The 16245-nt window shown below is 37.4% G+C and overlaps 1 protein-coding gene and 1 pseudogene across 3 annotated transcripts in view; one reads left to right on the top strand and one right to left on the bottom strand.

Annotated features, from left to right (window-relative positions):
• Positions 1-16245, top strand: part of CCDC102B (coiled-coil domain containing 102B) — a 350923-nt gene that overhangs the window by 287753 nt on the left and 46925 nt on the right. The gene's annotated exons all lie outside the window — the stretch shown is intronic.
• Positions 2320-4125, bottom strand: LOC105530704 (annotated as a pseudogene).

Raw genomic sequence — 16245 nt, 5'->3', positions numbered from 1 at the left:
ATGGGAGCACTAAAGAGATACAGGATCCAGCCTTTAATTTTCTCTGGTCATCACTTTATCTGTTTATGATGACTTCTTGTTTAGGGAGGTGAGAAGACCAAGAATCCATTCTTTTTGGTCTTAGAGCCTAGGTAAAGCTGGACAAAATGGAAAGCCTCATTTTTTGTTTATCTTGGGTATCTTGTATATCACGTTCTTGTGTGTGTGTGTATATATACAAGGTATATGTAAATAATCAGAATCATTATAAACATACAATTTGTGCATTTTGCCTTTTTATTCTCCATTATATACCCTCAATGTTTTTGTTATCAAAATTTTCACAGATGTTAAAGCTTTATAATTTTTCACTTTAAGAATTATAATTTATTCAGTTAGACCCCAATCATATAGATTATTTCCTATATTTGTTATTAGAAGTAATGTTAAGTAATTATGAACATAAATCTTTTATATATATATAGGTACTTAGAACAGTTTTCTAGTTATGAAACAGGGAAAATTTAAGAGCTGTTAATATACTCTGGTAAATTATCTTCTCTCTGAAAAAGTCACGACAATTCACATGAAATGTGTGAGAATGTCTTTTCTTGCCATTCCTCTATCAATATTTGTATTATATATTCATTTTCTGGGTTCCTGTATTCCATCTCTGTTAATTTTCCTTTGTATTTCTTAATCTTGGAATCTGAGTTACTTCCTATTCATTTTTATGGACATTAACATGGTTTTACTTTTATTTGTCTTTCTGACCACTTCCCTGTTGTTACCTATATTGGCCCTTCCACTTTTTTTCCCCCCTTAAATAAATACAAGTCGGAGTTGTTTGGACTCAATATACATGTCCATTTATTTTCTTTATTTCTATAGAATTATGAACAAAACCAACAGCTTTGTCTATCAGGAGAGTTTACTCTATACAGAAACACTTTCATATACAAGGGGTTGCCTGGGGAACTTGTAAAAGGCTGATTTATCAAATAAAATTAAGCATTTTCAACAGCAACAAAAAGTATTTTCCCTGAACATTTGTAACGTGTGCAATTACAGGGCACTAAGTGTGGGTAGAGAGAATGCTGGAGACTTTAGTTATAAAGCACTAGTTGGCTAAGTGTTCATGGCTTGAAGAAAAACTGTGTGGGAGTAATGCATTTCCCACTGAGCATGAGTCACTTATCTCACTTTCTCTACCCCATGGGGGCCTGTAAAATAGAAAAAGAACTTGTGATTCCACCTAAAATTTTGGTGACTAACCATTAATGCTTTAACTTAATAATTGCAAGCTCTCTAGAGATGCAAAATGCTGCATGAATGCTAAATTATATTTGCTATAGTTGTGATTTAGCTATAGGATTAATAATCATATTTGCAATTCTTTAGAAGTCTTTAAATATCACACTGAGTCAGGATATATTATATAGTAGATGAAAATGTATTTCCTACTGTTATAGAACTTTATTATTTATAGATTTAATTGATGATTAATATATGCTATTATCAGAAAACAAGTCTAAACTCACATTATTTAGCCTATATCATAAGAACTAACTTATATATGCACATGACATATATGAGATACCCTCAGGATAACATAAATAGAATGACATACATAAATATGATGTAAAAATAAATATGATCTGGCTTATTAGGCTCGGTAATTTTTTCCTTCAATGTTTCCAGGTTCACTTAAACATTTATCTAGTGACCTTATTTTTGCCAGTTATTGTATCTTTAGTTTTTTATCCTTTTTCTTTTCCCTTTCATTTGGTTCTCTGACTCAAAGGAAATAACTGACAATCACTGCATAGGGACATTTAAGTAATCTAAACAATTGCTTGGCAAGGGAATTTGGACCTTTCATTTGGACTCCATTATGTAGAATAAGGATCTGAGTACTTTGATTATGCTCATTCATTGTTTCATCCATACAGGTGATGAGTGTTTATCAGCCACCATCTTTATGCCAATTGGAATAGGAAATGCGTTGACATCGAGTTCAGGGTGGGTAAGGTGAGAGTCATCTCTTAGATGATCTCAGTAGCCTCTGGCTGAACCCCACGTGGCCATTGCTGCCTCCTCCATTTCTGTTCACTTGGACTTAGTGTTTCTTCACCTTTGCTGCAGTGATCGAATCACCCGGAAGATTTTTAATGAACAATGATCCAAGTGTCACCTTCCACATCAGTAGAGCAGAATATCTGGAGAGGGAGCCTATTCGGATATTTTGAACCTGGGTTGTAACTAGAACTACCTTCTTTAGTTCCCCCTGCCCAAACACAAACTTCGTTATTTGGAAGGGGGAAGAAGAAGTCCTTGGCACTAGTTGGAATGGAAGCTCCAGGGGCAGGGGTTGGGGAGTTCTGGGGCTCCACTCTCTCCAGGCAGGGTAGGCATGATGGCCCAGGCAGGCAGCAGGTGTGAATATATGCCAGCCCAGGAGGAAGGCAGCCTCATGTAGCCACTCGTCATGGTCATGCAGTAGCACAGGTGTGTGGCTCATGAGTGAGAAGCCTAGAGCCAGGATCCCTACCGCTGTCAGTGGCAGCCAGGGTGAAGTTCATGTCCTTGCAGACCTGGCTAAAAGCTGCCCATCTGAGTCATTAGTAGGTGTCACTCAGGGCTGCGTCCGCTTCTGAGCAAACTCAAATGTGACCCCCTCTCCAGCTGTCTGGCACCAGCCTGCAGCTGCTGCTCAAAAGCTTTCAGGCCCACATCCAGTGCCACAGCAAAGTCTAAGCTGGCACTTATAGTGGCAGTTGCCCATGTTGTAAGCCATGCCACCCTCTAGCTTACTCAGGTTCACGGAGGTCATGGCCCTCCCTTCCCCCTTTAGATGGGAGTTTGACTGCAGCCTCTGCCTTTTGGGATCCAGTTCATAGCCTTGTACAGCTTTCCTGCAGCTGTGCCCTCGATGAAGCAGAGCCCTGGCCTGGCCTCCTCCAAGTGCTGGTGACCCGCATCCAAGGGACCCTGCTAACTATCAAACACAGTGAAGGCATTAGTTGGCTCATGACAGATTGTCACATATTCTTTAGATGGTTTTTAAGAAGGACACATACAGTTATAGCAAAATGCCTGCCTTCTATTTCTTCCCTCTTTTCCTATAATGAAGATGCACAGTGGTGAATGTTCTTTCTGTGTATAGTTTTGATCTTTTACTACATATTAGTGTACTCAAAACAATATTTCATTTATGTAAAATTTAAATGACCGATTTTATCCTATATAATTCTGCAGTTTGCTTTTTACACTGAAAATATTTTACAGATGTATGTATATGATAAATGAAAGTCTAATTAATCTTAAATGTTATAGGAACCACTGTAGGTTTATTTATCAATTACCCATTGATGGATGTACATATATACTCAGTTACAAACTATGCCATATAAAAATTATTGTAAAGAATGTAGTAAATTTCTCCAGGTTCTATTTCAAGTAAATAGAACTGCTGTGTAAGAACCACTTCAGATTTGATGGGTAGCACTACTTTGTTCTCCCAATTGTTTGCACCAACTTACCTTCCCATAGCGTACACCTGCACTGTGCTTGGTATCTGTTTAAATGAAACTTTATAGATATTTTATATGTATATAAATATCAAGACCTATTTATGACTTCTAGTTGAACTCATTTATTTTGAATCTATATTTTACTTAATGTATTTAAATCAGCCTCTAGCCACTGGCATGACTGAATCCTACACAATGTATGTGTAGGACATTCATTTGTAATTTTTAATTGTTTTATTTAACTCATATAAATTTCCAAAGAATCTTAAAAACTTTTTTTTTAATTTGAATTCTACTTTAATTGCTTTGGTGACTACAAAAGTTATCAATAATTTCTTGAATTTGTTGAAATGGAAATTTGTTGGAAATTGTTGAGGCTTCTTTTGTGAAGTATACAGTGAAGTTTGTAAATATTCATTGTATATTTGTAAATATTCATTGCATGTTGGTATAGTCATTGCATGTTGGTATAGTCATTGCATGGTCTCTTGAAAAGGGAGTATGTTCCATTTTCATTAGTTTTGTCAGGGTTGGGGGTATAGGGACACACACTCATACCCATTGAAATTGTTAGGCTTTGGGTCCTAATCTCACCTTGAATTGTAATCCCCATGATCCCTATAATCCTCCCCTCTCCCCGAACCCTCCTCCCACCCCGCCCCCATGTAAAGGAGAAACCAGGTGAAGGTAATTAAATCATGGGCGTGTTTTCGCCTCTGTGGTTCTCATGATAATGAGAGAGCTCTCACAGGCTCTGATGGTTTTATAAGGGGCTCTCCTCTTCCCCCTTCTTCCTTCCTGCTGCCTTGTGAAGAAAGTGCTTTGCTTCCCCTTCATCTTCTGACATGATTGTAAGTTTCCTGAGGCCTCCCCAGCCATGCTGAACTGTGAGCCAATTACAACTCTTTCCTTTGTAAATTACTCAGTCTCCGGCAGTTCTTTATAGCAGTGTGAAAACACACTGATACATAAATTGCTACTGCAGTCAGTGGAGTGCTGCTATAAAGATACCTGAAAATATGGAAGCAATGTTGGAACTGGGTAACAAGCAGAAGTTGGAACAGTTTGGAGGGCTTAGAAGAAGACAGGAAAATGTGGGAAAGTTTAGAACTCCCTAGAGACTTGTTGAATGGTTTTGACTAAAATGCTAATACCTTTATGGACAATGAAGCTCAGGCTGAGGTGGTCTCAGATGGAGATGAGGAACTTGTTGGGAACTGGAATAAAGATGACTTTTGCTATGCTTTAACAAGGGGACTGGTAGCATTTTGCCCCTGCCCTAAAGATCTCTGGAACTTTGAACTTGAGAGAGATCATCTGAAGTTGGAACTTATGTTTAAAAGGGAAGCAGAGCGTAAAAATTTGGGAAATTTGCAGCCTTACAATGCTATAGAAAAGAAAACCCATTTTCTGCAGAGAAATTCAAACCTGCCACAGAAATTTCATAAGTAACAAGGAGCCAAATGTTAATTGCCAAAACAATGGGGAAAATGTCTCCAAGGCACGTCAGAGAACTTCAAAGCAGCCCCTCCCATCACAGGTCGACCTAGGAGGAAAAAACATGTCCTGGGACAAGCCCAGAGGCTTGATGCTTTGGGCAGTCTTGGGACTTGGTGCCCAGCATCCCAGCTGTAGCTAAAAGGGGCCAACATACAGCTCAGGTCATTGCTTGAGAGGGTACAAGCCCCAAGGCTCATCAGCTTCCACATGGCGTTTGGCCTGTAGGTGCACAGAAGTCAAGAATTGAGGTTTGGGAACCTTCAACTAAATTTCAGAGGATGTATGGAAATGCCTGGATGTCCAGGCAGAAGTTTGCTGCAGGGATGAAGTCCTCATGTAGAACATCTGCCAGGGCAGTGCAGAAGAAAAATGTGGGGCAAGAGCCCCCACACAGAGTCCCCACTGGGGCACTCCCTAGTGGAGCTGTGAGAAGTGGGCCACCATCCTCCAGACCCCAGAATGGTAGATCCACTGACAGCTTGAACTATGTGCTTGGAAAAGTCATAGGCACTCAATGCCAGCCTATGAAAGCAGCCACAATGGGGCTGGTACCCTGCAAAGCCACAGGGGTTGGAGCTGCCCAAGATTGTGGGAGCTCACTCCTTGCATCCACGTGACCTGGATGTGAGACATGGAGTCAAAGTTGATTATTTAGGAGCTTTAAGATTTGTGATGGTTAATATCAAGTGTCAACTTGATTAGATTGAAACATGCAAAGTATTGTTCCTGCATGTGTCTGTGAGGGTGTTGCCAAAGGAGATTAACATTTGAGTCAGTGGACTGGGAGAGGTAGACCCACCCACAATCAGGGTGGGCATCGTCTGATCATCTAAGAGAGCAGCTAGAATAAAAGCAGGCAGAGGAACATGGAAGGACCTGACTGGCTGAGTCTTCTGGCCTCCATCTTTCTCCCATGCTGGATGCTTCCTGCCCTAAAAATCTTTTGGACTCTTAGACCTACACCAGTGGTTTCCCAGGGACTCTTGGGCCTTTGGCCACAGACTGAAGACTGCACTTTCTACTTCCTTACCTTTGAGGTTTTGGGACTTGGACTGGCTTCCTGGTTTTTCATTTGGCAGAAGGCCTATTGGGGGACTTTACCTTGTGATCATGTGAGTCAATACTCCTTAATAAACTCTGCTTCATATTTTCATCTATCCTATTAGTTCTGTACCTTTGGAGAAGCCTGACTAATGCAAGACTTAATAACTGCACCACTGGATTTTGGACTTGCATGGGGCCTGTCACCCTTTGTTTTTTGCCCATTTCTTCCATTTGGAACAGGTATATTTACCCAATACCTTTACCCCCATTGTATCTAGGAAGTTACTAAATTGCTTTTGATTTTACAGGCTCATAGGCAGAAAGGACTTGCTTTATTTCAGATGAGACTTTGGACTTGAACTTTTGGGTTAATGCTGGAATTACTTAAGAATTTGGGGGAAGGTTGGGAAGGCATGATTGGTTTTGAAATTTGAAAAAAATGTGAGATTTGGGAGGGGCCAAGGGAAGAATGATATGGGTAGGCTTTGTGTCCCCACCCAAATCTCATCTTGAATTGTAATCTCCATAGTCCCCATGTGTCAAAGGAGAGAGGTGATGGAGCTAATTGAATTATGGGGGTGGTTTCCCTCATCCTGTTCTTGTGATAGTGAGTTGTCACAAGATCTGTTGGTTTTATAAGTGGCTCCTCCCCCTTCCTTCAGCACTTCCACTTCCTGCTACCATGTGAAGAAGGTGCCTTGCTTCCCCTGTGCCTTCCACCATGATTGTAAGGTTCCTTAGGCCTCCCCATCCATGCTGAATTGTGAGTCAACTAAACCTCTTTTCTTCATAAATTATCCAGTCTTGGGAAGTTCTTTATAGAAGTGTGAAAATGGACTAAAACACCCACACATACGTTTTATAGTAGATACATTTTTTTCATTCAAATTTTCTATATACTTACAATTCTAATTTGGTTGTTTGGCAGAGAATTGACAAGTACATATTGTATCTATTCCCTCATCTTACTTGGATGACTCTACATAGGTAAAGTGAATTTCCCAGCCACACTTTATTTATTGGTAACCATGTGCCTGAGTTCTGGCAACGAAAGGAGTATCAGTGAAAGTATTGACTGCAATTGACTTTAGGGCTGGCCTTTGTGGAGTTATAAAATATACATGTAAAATGTACACATGTCAAGTAGACAGCTTGATATGGAATTCCAGATTTCAGTGTATGTCTGTTAATCCTTCTATCTCATTACGATTTTTTTCAGAACATCTTTCTGCATTTCATGTTATTTAATTTTGATCTTTTATATATTTATTTATTTCTCAATAATATCTATTTCATTCATCCATTGTCTTTTTAATTTCTAGAACTTTATGTAGCTTTTTAGAAAGTTCTACTTTTTACCCCAAATCTGTCCTTTATGTTCTCACAGTTTCCTATTAATTTACTTTATTAATTTAATTATAATTTATAATTTGTTTATCATTTAATATGTGGTTTTTTGGCGTTTTCACATTGCTGTAGCTTAAGCTCTTTGAATGCTATTTTTTCTACTGTGTTTGTTTACTCCTTCTCACATTGAATCATTACTTCTTAGGATTTGAAACTTTGTTTTTGAGCTAGCTTTTCTGTCAGATTGATTTTTCTGTGGGCTTCTGTATTCTGAGCTGTTGAGTCATTTGGGGCTTATTTCTACTTTGTATTCCCAGGGTTTCATTTGGCAATGAGGGTGATTTTCCATCTTGGTGATTACTCCAGCTCCTAACCTCCATATCAGTGTTTGCCATAGTATGAGGTTTGATTTTTTTAAATTTAATGAGAGTATTTTGTTTTATACTCTGATATGGATAAAAACAAGCTTGCATATGCAAGCCTGGAGCTAAATTCTCAATCTAACTATGTGCATATATCTATATTATATACATAATTACATATAGACACACATATATACACATATATAGACACACATATGTGTCTATATATATACATACATCTACACATACACACACACAAAAACATATATATATAGTATTAGGGTTCTCTAGAGTGACAGGAGACTAATAGGATAGATGTGTATGAAAGGGAGTATTGACTCACACCATTACAAGGTGAAGTCCCACAATAGGCCGTCTGCAAGCTGAGGAACAAGGAAGCCAGTCTGAGTACCAAAACCCCCAAAGTAGGGAAGCCAACAGTTCAGCCTTCAGTCTGTGGCCAAAGGGCCCTAGAGCCCCTGGCAAACCAGTGGTGTAGGTCCAGGAGTCCAAAAGCTTTCAAGGGCAGGAAGCATTCAGCATGGGAGAAAGATGGAGGCCAGAAGACTCAGCCAGTCTAGTCTTTCCATGCTCCTCTGCCTGCTTTAATCCTGGCTGTACTGGCAGCTGATTAGATGGTGCTCACCCAGATTGAGGGTGGGTCTGCATCACCCAATTCACTGACTCAAATGTTAATCTCCTTTGGTGGCATCCTCACAGACACACCCAGGAACAACGCTTTGCATCCTTCCATCCGGTCAAGTTGACACTCAATATTAATCTTCACATAATCATCACATATATATAGAGAGAGTAACTATCATAAAATAATGAACATTATTGAGAATTTGAGTTAGTGATGTGGTTGGCTATCCTGAAGCCATTAGTGCCTTTGACATGAGAAGTTTTCCTGGAGTCATGTGAAGGAGCAATAATGGAAAGAGAAAAAAACATTGGAGATGGATAAGCGGATAAAGAAACTACAGAAAGCTATTTTAGAAAGTTTTGCTCTGAGGGGAAAAAGAGATCTGGTCTATAGGTTGAGTGGGGCATGTAATCAAAATAAGTTTCTCTTTTTGTTTTAAGATGTAAGCCTGGCACATTGGCTCATGCCTGTAATCCCAGCACTTTGGGAGGTTGAGGTGGATGGATCACTTGAGGCCAGGAGTTCGAGACCAACCTGGCCAACACAGTGAAACCCAGTCTGTACTGAAAATGGTAAAAGAAAAAAAAAATAGCCCAGTACGGTGGTGCATGCCTGTAATCCCAGCTACTCAAGAGGCTGAGTTATGAGAATCCCTTGAACCTGGGAAAAAGAGGTTGCTATGAGCCGAGATTGTGTCACTGCACTCCAGTGTGAGTGACAGAGCAAACCTCTGTTTGTTGCTGTTGTTATTGTTAAAAAAAAAAAAAAAAAACAGCAAAGTTCTGGGGTTTTATGACCAATGAATATCTAAGACTTCCCAAGTCACTCTTCTCTGTCTTATGTTGCCTTCAAATATGCCTCTATTCTACTTACCCTTAGATTCTCCTAACTCTGTTTCTCTTATTTCCAGCTGTCTGCATCTAATACTTGGTCTAGAGAATAGAAACAGTGACTATTTTGTTCATTTTGTTCACACGTATCACTAGAATCACAGTGTATTTATCAATATGACATAAACTCACATCTGTTTTTGAATGACTGTAGCAGGTAGACTTGCTTGAGAGTGGAGAAAAGGCATTCATTTCTTTCCTATTGATATAGTACAAGCTCTCTGGGAATTGTAGAAAAGAAATGTATCAAAGGAAACTCCACGTAATGAACAAAGAACTTTCACATAAGGAATGTCTATTACCTATGTTTCTTTCTGAGTCACTCCAAGGGCTATGTGCCGCCAATGATCAGAGCATGAGAGGACAGTTTATCCTTATGGTAGTAACAACAATATTAATTAGCTATGTATAAAACAACAAATGTATGTATAAAAAGCATTATGAAGATGGTATTATGTGTTAGTTACTTTATCAGATATTTTTTAAAAATGCATTTACCATGCCCAATGGCCTTTGGAGATGGGTGTTATTATTTTCTACAATAAATATAGTAAAAATGAATCTTCATAATCATGGATGTCTTGATTTCTTCTGGGGTGAAATGCAGTGTGAATTGTAAAACTAGATCTGCATTTGTTCTAACCTAGAATAGCCTATTTATTCTTAATAAGTATTCCATTAGTGATATGACTATATACATATATACACATATATAGACACACACATATATACACACACATATATATATGAATGCCTTAGTCCCAGAGATAAATATTACACACACACACATACAGAGTATGACTCACAGCTCTTGAGCAAACTAGTCGGAGACATTATCAGTATAGTCTTCCCATTTGTCCTCTCATTTCCATTTGTGATTGTTATAACAGAGTAAAGTCCTGTTTTACAGATAGTATGTTAAAGGATTATACAAGTTATTATATTAGAATTTTAACAAGAGAATGACCCTCAGAGATACTTACTTTTGACCCTATTTTTATAGTCAGGGAACCTGCAGCATCACATTTGGAAATTTGAATTTTACATTTGTAAAAAAAGTAGTTTATTTGTAAACGAAGTACATTAGTTTTTTATATATAAAAATAGAATTGCTATACTTCCATTTTGATTTTTTTCGTACTGTGGGATCTTAATGTCTGGTGAAATATTGGTGATACATTCAGATACGGTGATACAGTATTTTATTTGTATTTTAGCTAATCCTTTCCACTACATATAAGTGTTCTACTAATAAGTTCACGGCCATGTGAGGCAAGCCAATGCACACACACGCTCACATGCACTGCAGTTCAGGCCCCTCTCAATACATCATGCTCTTTCTTACTTTTGGTCTTGTCATGTGCTACTATTTCTGCCTGGAAAGACTTCTTCTCAATCATTCCTCTTATCACAATTTTTACTCATATTTCAAATTACAGATCCAATGTTCCTTTCTCTAGGAAATATTGTCATCATTTCCCATGCTGTTAACTGCTTTGTGTACCTCCTCTTTAACTTACCTCTAACACAATCCTTTCCAAGTAGAGTACCTACTGATTTGTTACTGTTGTTGTTGTTTGCTATTGTTTTTTTCTTCAAACTACATTACAGGTTGATTTTCTTGTAGGACTTTTCCTTAGTTCAGCTAAAGATGGGTTCCTTGTCACATGACCATGAAAAATTAGGCCCACAGACAATTTAAAGGGTGAGAAAAATGGGTTTTATTGGACAAAAAGGAAAAATAAAAAAAAGAATCAGGGACTCTGCAAAGCCAGAATCCTGCTAGTGTGCTTCCCACATCATAGATTAAATACCAGGTTTACCCAGGTAGAGAAGGGGTCAGGCTCCTCCCTGCTGCAAACAGTGTGAACTACTGTGGCTCCACCCCAGGGTACAGGCTGGATGGAGTTTCTTTGGGGACCCCTTCCCACCTGGCCGTCTCAATTTCATATCTCTGTCCTTGGTGCTTATCGTTGTTACATTGCTGATTACCAATAAATATTAGTTGGATGAATGAATGGATGAAATGAGAAAAGGAAGGAAAGAAGAGAAGAAAGGAGAAATGATATCTCAGATAACAGACATTCTCAGTTGATTACTATTCATCTCCTTTTCCAGTTTCCCTGTCGTGATACAAGTCTAATTTTTCATCTATTTTCCCTCTCTTATGGCCCCCTTGCACTTCATTATTAAAGGCTCCATTCTTAGGCCCAAGACCTAATTATTAGAGTAATTTATTTAGTAGGTATGTTTTCCTGATCACAGATGGGTTTAAACATTAACATATGACACAACTTTAGCCATTTAGACATAAAGTGAAGTCCTGGAGAACTAGTAAATTTTTTTCACACTTAGTGAAACAATTAAAACAACAACACTGAGAACACTGCACCAGCTTGAACAAGCTGGATTGTGCTATAGCAACAATAGACCTAAAAATCAAGATGGCTTCAAAAAAAACAGTTCTTTCTTGCCCACCCACATGTCTTCCAGTGCCACAAAGTGACAGAGGGATGCAAGTGTACATTTTGATACAATTGTAGACGCAGAAAAAAGAGGGCGTGGTGAATGGTACTCTTCAGCTGCCTGGAGATGACAAACATCCCTTCTCCTGTATTTCCTTGGCCAAAGATATTCACATGGCCATGCCTGATTTCAGCAGCAGGGGCTGTATAATCATACTCTCAGGATGAGCGCCAAATGTTTGTGAAAAATAATGCAGGCAACCACAGTTCTCAACATTGAAATATGAACCCAGTCCTTAGCAGGGTTACTGAACTGCCAAATTAACAACCATGAAGCCACTGTAACCTTAGATTTATCATGTAAGAGAAAAACATTTCTTGATTTTTGCCTGTCTTTTTCCTGTTAATCACAGATGAAAATATCGTAACTGAATCAACTTTATTGTAATTCTCTCTTCACTAGTTCTCTATTACTGTCATTACCTCTTTAAGTGAGATGAAAGTGTTTTGGTTTTTTGTTTGTTTGTTTGTTTGTTTTCAGAAACGATGTATACTTCACTCTCTCGATCAATGTTTTCCTTTACTTTCCATGCCTTCTCCAAATATTTAAGTAAAAATTAGATTCAAACTCTATACCAGGATTTTAAGATCTTTACCCTGTCTGCCCACAACCAAATCATCTGATGCTCTTCCCCCTTCTCCTCAATACATAATGCTTAAAAATCTGTTAGAAGGGTCCTCCCACCTACCTGCAATACCCTTCTCCCTCAAATAAGTCAACTCCATGTCATCTTGTCATCCAATGCTATCTTCCAGTCTTTCACTTTCTAACGGAAGTCTGTCCATAAAAAAATGTGTAAGGAAGAATATACTCCCCCGGACATCTGTCTCTAAATATTTTTTTTTCCCACAAAGATAGTGTTTTAGGTCTATCAAATTAACTCCGGAACATGATAAAAATAAATAGCAGTTGTCAAATAACAAGAAACAAATAATATTATGGTCTCATAATTTAAAAGAATAAATTAGTATTTTTTCAAATAAAAAGAAAAATTATCTTGTTTAAACCGTGTCTTTTATGTATGTATCATTTAAATGATCATAACTTTTTCATTCTTATGTGCAATGTTTTTCTCTTTATCATGTTTTCCCATATATAGTATCAGGAGATTGTCTTATCAACAAATGGACACAAATCTCATTAGGAGAAACAACTTTTATCTTTGCTGCTTCTCCTCAACTCTCTGTGCAGCAAAATTTGGCAGTTACTTTGTGATTATAAAACAGCAGGCAAAGGACAAAGAGCACATATGACCTGAGGATGGAGAGAAGAAAGGTGAAAGGATCCCCGTCCCCGACTGCATTTGTTGAGATGCTTGGTCTACTCTGGACCTGATACCTATGCTTATGATTGCATCTGATCAAAATGAACACATAAAACAGTCCCTTCTAGGCAGTCAATCTCCTGCTATACTTAATTCTCGTATCATGAAGCGATGTACATATAGATCACTTAAAGGTACAATTTTGTGAAGTTGCTTTTAGATGCGCTTTTACAGATGGGGAAAGTAGAACTTAGAAATAAGATAAAATTTGTTGATTTTTTTTCTATATTTTCTCAATACTTGAATGTAATTGGGAACGTTTACATAACTGACTAGATAAAACATTAGTGGATGCTCAACCAATATTTTTGATCATTTGCCTACTTATCTGTGGCATTTAATAAATACAAAGACATACTCCAAAATTTGATTTTGAATTTTTTAGGCTTCTAATTACTCTACTCACTTTACACATATTCAAGCATTGTTACATATAGAGATCCAAAACTAACTCTAATTTACAGAGTACGATATTGTGGATTCACACAGTTTTATACATTACTTTCTCAGTAAAGTTTCCATCATCTATTTTCCATCCATGGACTGACTTTTGCCAGGAAATTTCATTCTGCAGGGCAGATATTCTAAAGTGACAGCCAGGGACACCAGATGCTGAAGCCTGTTACCTGGAAAGTGGATCCTGGAGATACCAACAAGCAGGAAGTGTACTAGGTAGTACATTAGCTGTGGGGAGAACCAAGCAGCCCAGGTCAGAGGGAGAAGTAGTACTGGGAGGGCTGTGATTATGGGACCTCAGCTGGTCCTTGGGGTACTTCTGAAGCTGGGATGGACCTTTGGACCTGTCCCAAGTTGGGGTAGCAACAGTCCTTTATACTTCTAAAATGATCGCTGCCCCAGGAAGTAGGTGTGGACTTGGTAAGGAGTCTCTTTGCAGCCAAGAGGAAAGAGCTGTCGGTGAAGAGCTGTTGTGAGACCGTTTTTCCAGCAGCTAGTGAAATACGTCCTTCCATACAGAACTGGGATCTCAGAGGCACAGGACAGAAACTTCCTGTCACTTGATTTTTCCTGCTTCTCTTCTACCCCTCATTAATTATTCTCTATCTTAAAAAATCATGAGCATTTTTTGGTAATTGTCACAATTGACAAATATCCTTATTTGATGGTTTTTAAATCTATTCTAAGCTTTACAAGGTTAGAGATCGTATCTAACTTGTTCACTTTTATACGTAAAATGCATAGCACAGTCATTGGCACATGGTAGACATTTAGTGAATGCTTGTGGAATGAATGATATTATATCAACACTATAGAAAATACTAAATCACACTATATTTAACACATAAGATGTTAAGTGGACCCACTAAATATGCCAATTAAGATGAATAAAATGCTCTTATTTTAAAGCTGTCATCTGTCACCATGTATCATAAATGTTTATGAATAACATTGAATTTATTCTTGTTGAAGATACATGTTCCTTTGGTTTCTGTATTTTCTGAGGTAGGAATTTGATATAGTGAGAATTATCTTAAAAACAGGTAGGTAGTACAAAAATTATAATGTGTTTAACTTGAGTGGTATTGTGACTTCTTTAATGTATTTAAGTAGATGCATTTGATTGTTATAACAATCCAATGTATCTGGGTCAACTTTTGAGAAGAGAAAATCTGCCCTCGTTGATAGCATTATTACTTGTGGTGAGTGTATAACAAGGCTTCAACGGACCATGAGCAAGTTATTTCCAATTTTCCATACTGTTTTTTCTCTTAAATATAGTTGAACCATGTGTTATATGATGAATTATATGTTATCTACAGATCAGTATATTATTAATACACATATTTGATATTATAGATACAGAAATTGATAAATTTCTATGTATTAAAAATTTGAATGGATAGAAATAACATATATAATAGTACTTTTAAATTTCCTGTATGATGTTTTGTTTTTCCTTCAATGAGATACATATAAACTGATTTGATTTATATTTACCAGATTCTCATTATGTCATTTTAAGGTATAAGAAAATATATTTTGTTAGCTTGCTATGACTAAACTCAATCTTCAGTAGTTGATGTATTATATGTACAATTAATTCTAGATAGAAAGCAATATCCTTACATATAACAAAATAAACTAATGCCATAACAATATATATAATTTAAAGCATTCCATCAAATATTTCACATCTTTGGAAACTGATTCAATCTATATGAGAAACTAATACTGTATTACTCTATTAAAAATATATACACAAACACATTTTATATGTTTCTTTTCTATATCAAGATCTGAAATCATAGAGATCTGCTTATAAAAGAACTGTGAATTATATGTACTATCAGTTGCATAGATTTAGATTTACAGAGGATTACATGCTGACAAATAATCTTTATTACTGTATATTTTTATACATATTTTCTGTTCAGATTTTTCTCTTCCAGAATATGAATATATAGCACAGTAATTATGTATTTTTTATCATTACAGCATATTAGAATAAGCTTGCTCTGAAGTACATATAGATATTACTATCTACCTAATTTTCTCTTCAAATGCAAACCACTAAATCTTCAAATTAGGATTCATTTTGGATGCTTTCCAGTCGTACATTTATATGCAAGTTATAAAAGATACTGCAATTTTAGATAATAATAGCATCTAACATATTCATTGGATTATACTGTATGATCCTATATACCTTCACTATTTACTGTAACATGTATGGAAAGAACAAAATGAGTGTGTGAGGAGATTCCCATCACTTTTCTATCACAAAATTAATGGAAATGAATGGATAGTAGCAAAGGCCATAGCTTTGAGATTTATTTATTTATTTATTTATTTATTTATTTATTTAGAGATCGAGTCTTGCTCTGTTGCCTCGCTGGAGGACAGTGGCAGGATCTCAACTCACTGTAACCTCCTCCGCCTGGGTTCAAGCGATTCCCTGCCTCAGCCTCCAAAGTAGTTGGGACTACAGGCACATGCCACCACACCTGGCTTTTTTTTTTTTTTTTTGTAGAGACAGGGTTTCGCTCTGTCACCAGGCTGGAGTGCAAGGACACGATCTCAGCTCACTGCAACTTCCTCCTCCTGGGTTAAAGCGATTCCCCTGCCTCAGCCTCCA

This window comes from Mandrillus leucophaeus, unplaced genomic scaffold (genome assembly GCF_000951045.1).
Source record: "Mandrillus leucophaeus isolate KB7577 unplaced genomic scaffold, Mleu.le_1.0 Scaffold84, whole genome shotgun sequence".
In the NCBI taxonomy this organism is placed as follows: Eukaryota; Metazoa; Chordata; class Mammalia; order Primates; family Cercopithecidae; genus Mandrillus; species Mandrillus leucophaeus.
This window is presented reverse-complemented; position numbering and strand designations above follow the sequence as displayed.